Source organism: Nilaparvata lugens, chromosome 12, assembly GCF_014356525.2.
Source record: "Nilaparvata lugens isolate BPH chromosome 12, ASM1435652v1, whole genome shotgun sequence".
Lineage (NCBI taxonomy): Eukaryota > Metazoa > Arthropoda > Insecta > Hemiptera > Delphacidae > Nilaparvata > Nilaparvata lugens.
Window position 1 is genome coordinate 11963219 of NC_052515.1, and position 12523 is coordinate 11975741.

The following is a 12523-nucleotide window of genomic DNA, read 5'->3' on the forward strand; positions in this document are numbered from 1 at the left end:
TCCTATTCCTCTCCCAAATTCAAATTAGGTCACTCATAGTCAAAATAAATAGAATAAAATGCAGAAATATGAGAGAGTGATGACTAACCAAGTCATCCCTAATTGCATCCCCCAATTCCTCACAATTTATAACAATACAGCCCCAAGTGTTCACTTCCTTCTCATATTTCTCCTCCTAATCATCCACTCCCTTCTCCTTTCCTCTTCTACCCTCTTAAAACCACAAAATCAGCGTTACCACAACAACAAAACATTATTGTTCATCATCCATGTCGCGTTAATCGTAATAATTCTCCCCTCATAACAATCTTATGCGCTCTGTCGCTTCCCCCTTTTCACTTCTTCCCTTCTTCCACCCCATGTTCCCTCTTTGTTTCCAGGATGATTATTATTATGTAGTGTACTCCTCACCATTCTCCGCACTTAATCTACTTCAATGGTTTCTTGGTCTGATTGAGAATAGGTATAACATATTTCTGGACTTGACTGGCGTGAAATTTCGGGATTAAAGGTCTTTGAGAGAATCCAGAATTTTTTGAATGATCAGCAGTTAAATAATTATTCCAAGAGTAGCAGGAAAACCGTGCTCCTCAAGGGTATATTTTAAAACTTGACAAACTGAAAACTTGAAGTAATGGAATCTTGAAGAATTGAAAATAGACCTATAACCATCCTCGGTTAATTAAGAATCTATATGCAAAATCTCAAGTTAATCAGTCCAGTAGTTCAGACGTGATGATGCGTCAAACATAATTTTCCTATCCCCTACGTGAATAAGCCAGTTCTTTCCTCCATTGAAGTAAGTTAAAGGTAACATTTTTATTCACTTCCCTACTCTTTTTGTTCCAATTGGAGGTGCTTCTAATTGAAATCCAAATAAATATATTCATTTTGAATACAATCATAAATCCGTCATTATGATAATTGTTTCAAAATTTTATGATTTAATCATGTCTAAACTATTTTACGATACAAATGACACTGATGTAATTGGTAGATAAAATAATAGAACAATCAAAACATTTTTTAGGTTTACTCGATATTGGTTCAAACCAGGGATGAAACACATTAGAGTGAATGCGTCCATATCTTGAAGTAAATCTAGATTTAACTAATCTAGCGTTATAATATAGCGTTCAAACTAATCTTGCGTTCAACTTATATGGTGCATTTGGGCCACAGTCATATAAGACAGAAGATTTTCCATCGTGGAAATACGCGAATGTGCTTGAGAGTATATCCATGAATGATGTTCCTCTTTTGGAACAGATTATGGTTTAAAATTCAGTACGGTTTTTCTACTACTAAAAACAATGCTCTTTTACAAAATTAATATATTACCAAATACACTTCTTGCTCTAGTCTTTGTTGAGGTTGACTAGTTCTTGCTCTTGTATTTCTCCTACTTAATCATGATATTTATCTTTGTCCTCTACTTCTTCTTCTTCTTCTTCTTCTTCTTCTTCCTCTTCTTCTTCTTCCTTTATTCTTCCTGACCCTTTCCTACTACTACTTTTCATTTTTCCTCCACCTCCTCCATCGCCTCTTTCTCCTCCTCTTCCTCCCTCTCCTCCTCCTCCTCCTCCTCCTCCTCTCACTCCTCCTCTTCTTTACACATACAATTGTCTCACCCCAATCCCCTTGCACACACACAGGGGAGACGTAGTACGTATTATTGTAATAGCATCGGGACGCGCGCCTATATAAGTGCGTGGGTCGACCGCCAACACTCAACACTTGACACGGCGTTGCGTCGCGATTTTCAATTGAATTTCCGACCTCGTAATTGTTTTGTCAATCTGCTTTCAAAGACAATTGCACGGCTGCTTGCGGTAATTGCGTTCTACCGCCGCCATGAGACAGAGAGAAAGACAGAGAAGCCAGTAATAGAAAGTATGAGATAGTGAGAGAGTGATGAAGAGAGAGAGAGAGAGTTATGAAGAGAGAGAGAGAGAGAGTGAGGGAACTAAGAAGAAAGTATTACAGCGAGGGAGAGAGATTACTGAGAAGAGGTTTGGAGGGTTGATGAGAAAGAGGGTATAGGGGAATAAACGAAGAGAATATGGGTATAAGTTGTATATGGGTGAGAGTATATGGGTATATGAGTTGATTGATTGATTGATTGATTGAGTACTTTATTTATGTAGATTACAATATATACTGGCTTATACACTTATATAAAATAGCTTACAATACAGCAAAGTTATAGATGAATTTACATATATAGACTATGAAAATAATTATTGAACTGTATATGATATGAAAAAGCAATTTGTAATATAATAACTATAGATAATAATTATATTGTTATGCATCTACATAAATTGGCGGAGCTTTGGACATATCAATGTCCATTCTTCGGAAAGAATATTCAAAATATCCTTCCCACTAACTCTCTACCGAGAGTGAGAGAGTGTGAGTGGAAGAGGGAGAGAGGGTGACAGAGAAGACAGTATAGTAGAAAGTATGAGGGCGAGGGGGAATAAACGAAGAGAATAAGGTTTAAGAGTTGGAGAGAGAGAGAATGTGAGAGAAAGTGTTGAGAGAGAGAAAGATAGAGGGTAAGAGAGTGAGTGAGTGAGTGTGTGTGCGAGAATAAAGAATGAGATCTATGAAAGAGTAGGCTTGAGAGAGATTTTGCATATGGGATTGGAGAGAGGAAGAGATATAAGAGAACGAGGGAGAGAGAATGTAAGTGTGTTAGTGTGTGACAGAGAGAGATAAAATATATGGGAGAGAATGTGAATACAAGGGTGGGAATTGAGGGGAGGTCTCAAACAATTGAATTTGTGTGGTTGTGACATACTTGACTTTCGACGATTGTGGGATTTGATTGTGAAGCTTGTGTGTGAATCAAGGGGTTGCTTTGTTTTGTCTTCTTATAGTGATCACAAATGATAATTAATATTGTGATTATGAGTTGTTTATAGGTGGAAATCAAAAGCTTGCTTTGAGTTTGTCATGTAATAGTGATCAAAAATGATAATTAATATAATGGATTATATCTTGAGAAAGTGAGTTGATAACACTGTGATGAGTTGATCTTCAAAAATCTCGAAGATTGAATGCCAAGATGAAGGTTGAAAACTTGAATCGATTGTTCTTATTTGTATACAAAATTAAAATTCAATTATTCTCCACAAAGCACAAAATTCACTGAAGTTACAAATTCAAATATTATCAAGTAATAATATTAAAGAGTTGAATAGATTGATGAGCTCCTCGTCTTGGAAAACATCAACACAATTAATCCATCTTCAATTTCAATCAACCTACCGCTCCTAGACGGAAATTTATATGCACACAAACTAGTAATTCTCGTTTAAGGTGGATTAAATGAGAAAGAATACTTAATATTGATTCCAACAAATAATCAATTGAGAATATGGAATGAATAAATATTATTGTTTGCCATGATTAGAATGTTGAGTTACTTTTTATTATTCTCAAATCACAGAATCATGCAGTCATTGATGGGAAATATAAATTCTCGTAGATGTGTTGTCCTTAATATCTGAAAAATATATATTTTTACCAAAATGTCACAAAAGTTGAAAAAAATTCATTTCTCACTAACACATTCCAAGTGAAAACAATACACTATAATGAAAAATAATTTAGGAATATTCCATAATGTTGGACAATTGGTAAGTTTTGTGAGTAATCACTTGCGTGAATTCATTATCCATATCACAGGATGGATTTTGAATTGTCATTCGATTTGCCAGGAAAACTTGTCGCTTTTCATCCATCATTATTATTTCACTTCTCAACTCCATCTTGAAATCGCCCCCTAGTATTCCCACAGATTGCCCATAATATTCGCGTTCCTCAAGCATTATGAAAAGGAAGGCGAGACCAAAATCAACGAGACGTGAAATGGAGAATAGAGAGCAGACAGAGAGAATGAGCAAGAAAGAAAGAAAATGTGATGAGTGGATTTTTGTAAAGCGTGCGTTTTAAAATCGAGCAGAAAATAATAATAAGTGGTAGGAGGGGGAGAGAGAATAAATAGAGGAGTCACAGGACAAGAAAATAGGACGTGAAGTGGACGAGTGTACAATGAGAATGACGTGGAAGAAGAAGAAGAAGAAGGAGAATAGAAAGAAGAATAAAATAATGACGATGAAGCGAGCAAGAGAGTGGAAGGATTTTATTTTGGAAAATCATTAAAATGATCGGGTCCTCAGGGTTATTGTTTGTTTTATTTCTTGTTCTTCTGGGTCTCCTCTCTTTCTTCTTCTTCTTCTTCTTCTTCTTCTTCTTCTTCTTCTTCTTCTTCTTCTCCTCCTTCTTCTTCTCCTTCTCCTTCTTTCCCATCTTCTTCTTCTTCATCTTCTTTTCCTTCCTCTTCTTCTCCTTCTTCTTGTTCTTTTCTTGTTCTGTCCTTTTCTTGTTCTTGTTCTTGTCCATGTTCTTCTTCTTCTTCTTCTTCTTCATGTTCCTCTTCTCCTTCTTCTTTTTCTTCTTCTTCTTCTTCTTCTTCTTCTTCTTCTTTGTCTTCTTCTTCCAATTTTTCTTTCCCTCCTTTCACTTTGGATTTGGTACTTACCGTTGAGAGAAAAAGGCTCCACTCATATACTACGTCACCAGTCACCATTTCTGGTGCCTCAAAAACACATTTTGCGTTGGTGAGGAGTATAATGCCCCTCACGGAATGAGTCAAATGAGGGAGAAAATCCTCCTCATTATGAGGCGTGCAATCAAGCATGCGACGAAGAACTAAGTTTTCCTAATCAAGTGGAAAATGTTGGCGGCGGGAAATTCATGCCATCGCTTTTATTCAGAGCTCTGTCGTTTAGAGACAGGTTTTGGATGGGGTTTTGCTTGTTTGGAGAGGTTCTTAGGATTCAATGGATTTGTGTATGACAACAATTGGAGGTACAGATTACAGGAAAGGTCATATTGATAATTATGTGCCATGATTTTCATTATTAATCATGATATTGGAAGGTAAACGTCCTAGAATTTGAAAAGAAAATATTCTTTCTTAGGAGGAGCTAGAAACTTCATGTCACTCTATAACTTTACCTCAATAGAACTAATAGAGCTGATTACTCATTGCTCAATTAATTGATGAAAATATAAAATTCATGAGAATGGGAACTAAGATTTAGCCCTGACATCTCAAGCCGTGTCTACACTGAACAGGTTGTCGAAACAGTTGGGGAATAGTTATTTGTGCAACTAGTGTGCAAAGTGACAGTTTGCTGCACCGAAAGACGGCTCGGGCGGAATGGCTTCTTGAGTGCAGCAGAGGAACTTTGCGCACGTATTTCACATTGAATTTTTCCTACAAATACCATTGAATATGAAAAGTGGATAATTATGAGTAAAATGATGGCTGAAATCCATCAAATGTTTGTGTGTGTGATGCTGTTATTAATAACAACCTTAATTCATTTAAAAATTAATAATTCAATTGAAGTGGAAATTCTCAGCCAAAGTTCTCATTTTTATTCATTCAAGAATCAGAAAAAATACAGATGGAACAAAAAATTCACATTCAAAATACACGCCAACAGCTGATTGGGATAGCTGCAAGAAGGCTGAACCGACAAGCGCGCGACCTAGCGGGAAGAATCGTACCTTAGTTTGTTTCAAAAAATACTGAAACAGGATTCAGAAATTTAGATTTTTGCCCAAATTACCGAGAAAAATGCTCAAAGTGAACTGAAAAATATTTATAAAAATAACATAGACAACAGAGAATATTCATTGTAGTATTCTTATGTATTTTTATTATATGGATATCGAACGGTGATCATTTAACCTCAAAATTCGAATTTTTTAATGTATATTTGCTACTTTTCTCATTGCTTGCAGTTGAAATAATAATTATCAATAGAAAAGAAATATTATTTATTATTAAATGATGAGAATTTGTAAACGATGATTATTTAATTATGATTTAGATAAACATTATTCTTATTTTGGATTTCTAGATTGGGATTTTAGCATAAATGTAGGGTAGCCATTGAAATTATTCTTATCTAAATCCAACCACAGTCATTGTTACCAACTTAATTTTTGTTTTCGTGCACTAATCCTCCATATAACCCACCAACTATTTTGTGTTACCATGTTGCAAATCTGGAGTGCAGAAAAAAAATTTTCCCGCACTAGAGCGGAAAAGTGATTCTTTGCGTTCTGTAATCAGTGCAGGAATGGCCACTTTTCAAGGTAACTGTAGGAAAATGTTATTATGTTTGCCCGTGGTCAGTGTAATAGGGGAGAACAGGTTTTTATGTTTTAGATCAAACACTGATAATTTTTGGGAAAACAGTAATTTTTTGTTTGACAAACAATGATTGTTCAAACTTTCTAAAATGTTTGTCCCTGAGCCAATCAACAAACATGTTGCCGATTATGTATGTGATTCTCTGACAACGTTGCGAGGCTAGAAGTGGATAGCGCTACCTGTATTGTCGAATGATAGACAAGGATAGCAACACCAATGTTAAACAAATTCTGCTATTATGACATGGACCTATGTGATTCTATTTTATTATATAAATTCTATTTTAAAATAGAATAGGGAAATACAATAATAAAGTATCAAACCATAAACTTGTATTTTATCACGTAATAGGGCCCGGAGAAAATAAATTATTTATTCAACAAGAATATGGTAGGAGAGGGGGCGGGGAGGATTGTAAGGGATCTTATGCATTATATGATTAATATTATCGTATTATTATGTATTATTATGATAAATGTGTACTTCTATCATGAGAATTGATAGAAACAATATAAAACTTGCAGTACCCCTTTATTATAACATCTATGAGAATATTTTAATAAAATGGTACTACAAGTTTTATATTGTTTTTAATAATACAAATTAATAAAAACAATATTAAACTTGCAGTACCCTTTTATTAAAATATTTCATAAATGCTTTAATAAAAGGGTACTGCAAGTTTTATAGACTATTGTTTTTATTGATTTGTATTATTAAAAACAGTATAACATTTTTATAGCTTTTATTAAAGCATTTATGAAAATATTTTAATAAAAGGGTACTACAAGTATTTTATTGCTTTTATTAATTTAAATAAAGCGGCTCATATGAGTGAAGTGATTTTATCATGAGATCTATTTTATTATAATTCACTGTAGGTTCATCAATTTGCTTCAATGTTAGTTGTATTTTGTGAACACAATAATAACTATACAGGAAATCAAAACACATAATTCACATCTAAATTCAGCTACAAAACAGAAGTAAAAGAGAGACGAATGGATGTAAGAAAGAGAGAGAAGAATGCTGAAGTGGGAAGAGAGAAAGAAAGAGAGGGAAGAACGTTATGAGTGATTCCACCTGGAGTTAGTGACAGTTTTAAACCAGGTCTGCAATATCCGGTGGTCATCTAATGGGCTCTATATCTATATTTACTGCATTATTACATGGGCAACATATAGATCTCCCACAGTACAGGACAGTGTTGAGCTAATTCGGGATACTCATTCATAAGCTGTGTTTCTCTGCTCTCTCCTTATTAGTTTTCTTCTTCTTCTTCCTCGTTTTATTCTTCTTCTTCTTCCTCGTTTTCCTCTTCTTCTTCTCCTTCGTCTCCTTCTTCTTCTTCTTCTTCTTGTTCTTGTTCTTGTTCTTCTTCTTCTTCTTCTTCTTCTTCTTCTAATTCTTCTTCTTCTTCTTCTTCTTCTTCTTCTCCCGGTTATCCTTTTTCTTATTCGTCATCTTCTTCCTTCTAACCCTTCTTCTTTCACTGCATCTTCCTCCTCTCTTCTCCTTCACCTTCCTCCTCTCCCTCTTCTTCACTCTTCTCCTATCTTCCTTCCTTTCTTGTATCATTTTTCAATGCCCTGAACACACTAACTTGTCCGCATTATCTTGAATCAATTATTATATTATATTCTTGTAAGCCTTTTGTTATCCATTGTTCTGTATCATTTATTTCAAATATCATTCTTCTATATTTTTCGTTTCTCCAAAAGTGTATCTTTCTTTCCAATCAATATCCAATTCTCAATCTAATTGATATTACTATAATGAGATCCACGTTATAATGACAGTATTTGATTAACTTTGATGCTGCTATCCTTGTCTATCATTCGATATAGAAGGTATTACTATCCTTTTTTAGCTCCGCAACGATGCCAAATCTGTTTTTGGCAATGTAGAAATATAATTAATTAATGCAGAGGCAAGGCAACGCTGTTCTTCTATCTTTATTCACTGCCATTATAAATTGTACCTCACTATAATGTCATAACTTATTGTATTTGATTCATCATAACCGACATTTTTAGCAAGAAACATAACAAGTTTAAAATAGTGAGCTAATAAAAACTGCAATGAGGAATGATGATGTAATGAATATTATAAGATAATTAGTAGGAGGATGACATGAGAATATGAAGAATAGAATGATAATGAAGAGAATAATTACATAATTATCATTATAATATAAATATAAAAGTTGCTAATAATAAACTTACTCTTAATTATGATACCGAACTATAATAATGAAAATAATTAGTTACATATTATTTTAATATTCATACAAAAGTTGCTAATAATAGACCTACTCCTAATTATGATATCCAATATAATAATAAAAAAATAATAAGGATAAGAGAACAAACACTATTATTCTTGAAAGAAGAGAAATGAGAATAATCACATAATTATTATAATATACATTCAAAAGTTGCTAATAATAAACCTTTTCCTGATTATGATACCCCACTATAAAAAGAATAAGAATAATTCTAGTTTTCGTTGTTTTTTTTTTAGTGAAAATGGACTTAATTTTAGAAAAGTGAAACCATAACCCCATTTTGAACTTTTAAAATGTTATCTAAATTTGGGAGAAAAATAGTACAAGGAGTATCCTTAGTTTTTCTCTCCCAATCAGTGCTACTTTGTAAAAATTATAAATAAATAAGAGTACAAACACTTTCTTGAAAATATGAAATAAAATGTCGAGAAGAGTAGAGAATTGGTAGGTGGATGACATTATGAGACTGAAAGCCACCAAAATTCTTGAGAATCTAGAAAAAAAGATGGTTACTTTATTGTAGAGTGATTTGAGGGCATCTAGATGAATAAGAAGAAAACCAAGAGATCTATGACAATCTAGCGAGAATGCAGTGATAAAGATGGAGTAGACAAAGAGAGGAAGTGAAAGAGACGGAATAAAGAGAGAGAGTGAGTGAGAGAGACATGAGAGAGAGAGAAAGAGAGAGAGTGAGTGAGGGAGAAGAGAGCAAGTTGGAATTTGTGTCCAATAGTTGGCAGTGAGAGTAAGTTGGCATAGTATCTACCATTCATTGGGTGAGTTCATTCACTAACACATGTATGATATGAATTTGTGTCCTGCTGTGTATGTGTGTGCATGTGTGAGAGTGTGAGCGAGCATGTGTGAGTGAAATAGAACAGGTGGCCCGGGTGTCTCAGCTTCCTCTCTTGTGACGTAGCTTTTTTGTTTCCTCCGATCTGAAGTGTGTGGGTGAGATTCGGATTTCTCTCACAAAAGTCACCAACAAATTTGGGTTTGTGTGTTGTTAGACAAAAACTTTTAATATATTCAAAATATTTCAGACAAATATTCTGGTGCTATTCTCTATTCCTATTGAAAATTCTAGCCTAATAGCGTTGGCTGAGAAAACTTCTACACATTGTCTATTTATTTATTTATTTACAAAAAAATATGGGAACAACAGGCATTATAGCCCAAAACTGTTCCCGCTATTCTATTGCGTTGGTAAATAATTAATTATTCATTTATCAACCACTCCTGATGCATGTTTGTTAATTCATTTCGTATATTTTTAGACAAAAACCTCTTATATCTAGTGGATATTCCAGAGAGAAACCTCTGATATTCTGATGATTTTGTTATAATAATGGCGTTGATTATCAATTCGTTCATATAAAATTCTTGATATTTGTGAATTTGTTTCATATATTTTTAGACAAAATCCTCTATTATTTTGTGAATATTTTTGCCGCAAACCACTAATATTCACGTGCTATTTCTAACAATAATATTCAGCGTTCAATAATTATTTGATTCACTCTCAACTCCTTCAACATACATGTGATTCTTTTTCCTACATTTCAACTCAAGAACTTGAATAATAGCCTATGCAAAAGATATTTTCATTGAAATATCGTTGACTAATGCTTGGTTTCAACTACTAGACAGAACCTGGCTGATTAGTCCTGATCATCTACTACAAAAAACCCATTCTGCTCATCATCTTCTTGAATCATATTCCTTTCTACTGAACTGGTCCCCTGTAGGTAGCTGATGTTAACTTGGATTATGTTCAGTTTAATGTACTTAAGTTCCGTTATTACGTTGAGAAGCCTACGTGAAGCTATAAGTCATACGTGAAGCCTATTTCTGACTAAAACATACTTGGAGACTATATTATTGCTATTTCTGACTTGAGCCTTACTTTGCAAATGTGTACCGAGCTTTTTTATACATTCAAAATGCATAGATTTTGAACCTTCTCTAAATATTTCAAATATATTTTTTTTTCTTTTACAGCTGGTCTACGTAATGTCGACGTGATACTAGCTTAGGTGAGTGAACATCATTTTCCTTCTCTTTTATTCTTAAAATTCTGATCTTCTATTATAATTTCACCGACTTTAATGAAAATTATCCAAGAAAAATGAATTATTAAAAAGATTACTTAAAAGAATTTATCAAATTTCAGTTCACTCTCACAATATATGTCAGTCTTAACTTCTCCGACAGTCATAACTTCTTTAGCAACAAATATTGTGGTAATAGATACATCTCAATGTTTGGGCGATGATTTTGCAGCATGATATTTATATTTGATACGTATATTTTAATCAATTTTGAACAATTAATTACGACATAGCAGTCAGGTGTGATATGTCGTAATTAATTGTTCAAAAGTGATATTTAACAAGCAGTTCGTAATGGAATCAAACATTGAAGAGTATTTTAAATTTGTACAACCTTTTTCATTTCAAATCTCATTCATCAACTATTCCGGGCATTCAAAGAGATCGAGGAATAATGAATGGCTCAATAATCAGTATCAAATAAAACTGGAAGACAAATACCAAATCCCCTCTTATCCACAATCAAATGCGTTAATGTGGAACAGTAATAATTTCAGGCTCATTAACGTTAATTATGCCATTATTCTCAACAAGTTTTTTGGCCCGCTCTTTCTCAAAAGAACTGAGAGAGACATAAGAACAGCAATCTCTATCACTTGAACAGGATGGAAAGATAAAAAAAAATACGAAACGATTGTCGAAAAAACGTGTGAAATTTAAGTTGTTGCTTGTCTTTGATGTGGAATCTTGAAGCTGTTTAGTCTATAGTGGTTTTGTTAGGACCGCATTATTACAGCCTCACAAATCCGGAGAGATTTCTTTATTTTCTCTTCTTACTCACTCACTCTCTTTCTCTCCTGTTTGTTTCGTCTTATTTTCTCTCTTCTTTCCTGTTTTATTCTCGTGGAGATCTGATTGTTTTAGCGTTCTTCTTCACAATGGGTATTGTGTTTTTCAAACAGATTGGATTCTTGGCAAGCAGTAAAAGACTTGAAGTCTGATGGTAACTGATTCAACAATAACATTATTTCTTGAGCTGTGATTCTGTGAAATGTGGCAAATGTTTGGTTCAGATGTTGTTTAACAGAATAAGAAAGTCTTTCACGTTTGATTGTATTATTGTCTTCAAATCGTGTTTCAAAATCTAAGATTGTTTCTTGTAATTTGACTGCAATCTAACATTTTTGTTAATAAACAGTTCAATTCTAGCTTAAATAATATTGGCCGAGCGAAGTGAGGTCTAAGATTCAAGTCGACGGTTTGGAATTTCTCTTAATGTTTGAATGTTTAAATGCTTATATGTTTATATTTTTATAGGTTACGCATTTACGGTGCAACGCGGTAATAGATTTTCATGAAATTGACAGGTATGTTCCTTTTTAAATTGCACGGTCGACCTATATACAAGGTTTTTAGAAATTTTGCATTTCAAGGATAATATAAAAGGAAAAAGAAGCCTCCTTCATACGTCAATATTGGAGTGAATATCAGACTATAGAATTATTCATCATAAATCAGCTGTCGAGTTGAATATAAATTGCATGCTATGACGCATGCAATTCAATATCTCAATGTAACTTGGTAAAAAATTAGCAGCAGCTGTGTAGACTATTAATTGCATGCCTCATTGAATGCAATTTTATGCACCATTGAATAGGATGCAAAGAATTTATAACATCTCGTCTGGGCGCCTAGTTGATGTCTTCTGGTTTTCTCGCGCTAAATTCCGGTAAGCGTTATATGATAATCAAATCTTGTGTAAGCATGATCTGATCAAATGAATAGTTAGTGTATCAGTGTGGATGTGCTTATGGTTTGGGACGTCGTTATAACTGCGCGAGGTCCACTGTTCACAGAACTACTAGTAGGTTAAAGTTTGTCACTAAAGGGGTATATCAAACAGTCAAACCATGCTTGATCTAGAAACCAAGATTGTTTTATTCT

The 12523-nt window shown here is 33.7% G+C and overlaps 1 protein-coding gene across 1 annotated transcript in view; it reads left to right on the forward strand.

The window, feature by feature from the left end:
• The window catches only part of LOC120353821 (box A-binding factor-like), a 598086-nt gene that overhangs the window by 400795 nt on the left and 184768 nt on the right, over positions 1-12523 (forward strand). Inside the window, exon 4 of the mRNA XM_039438892.1 lies at positions 10530-10564. The gene's annotated coding sequence lies outside the window, so the exon portion shown is untranslated. The remainder of the gene's footprint in view (positions 1-10529; positions 10565-12523) is intronic.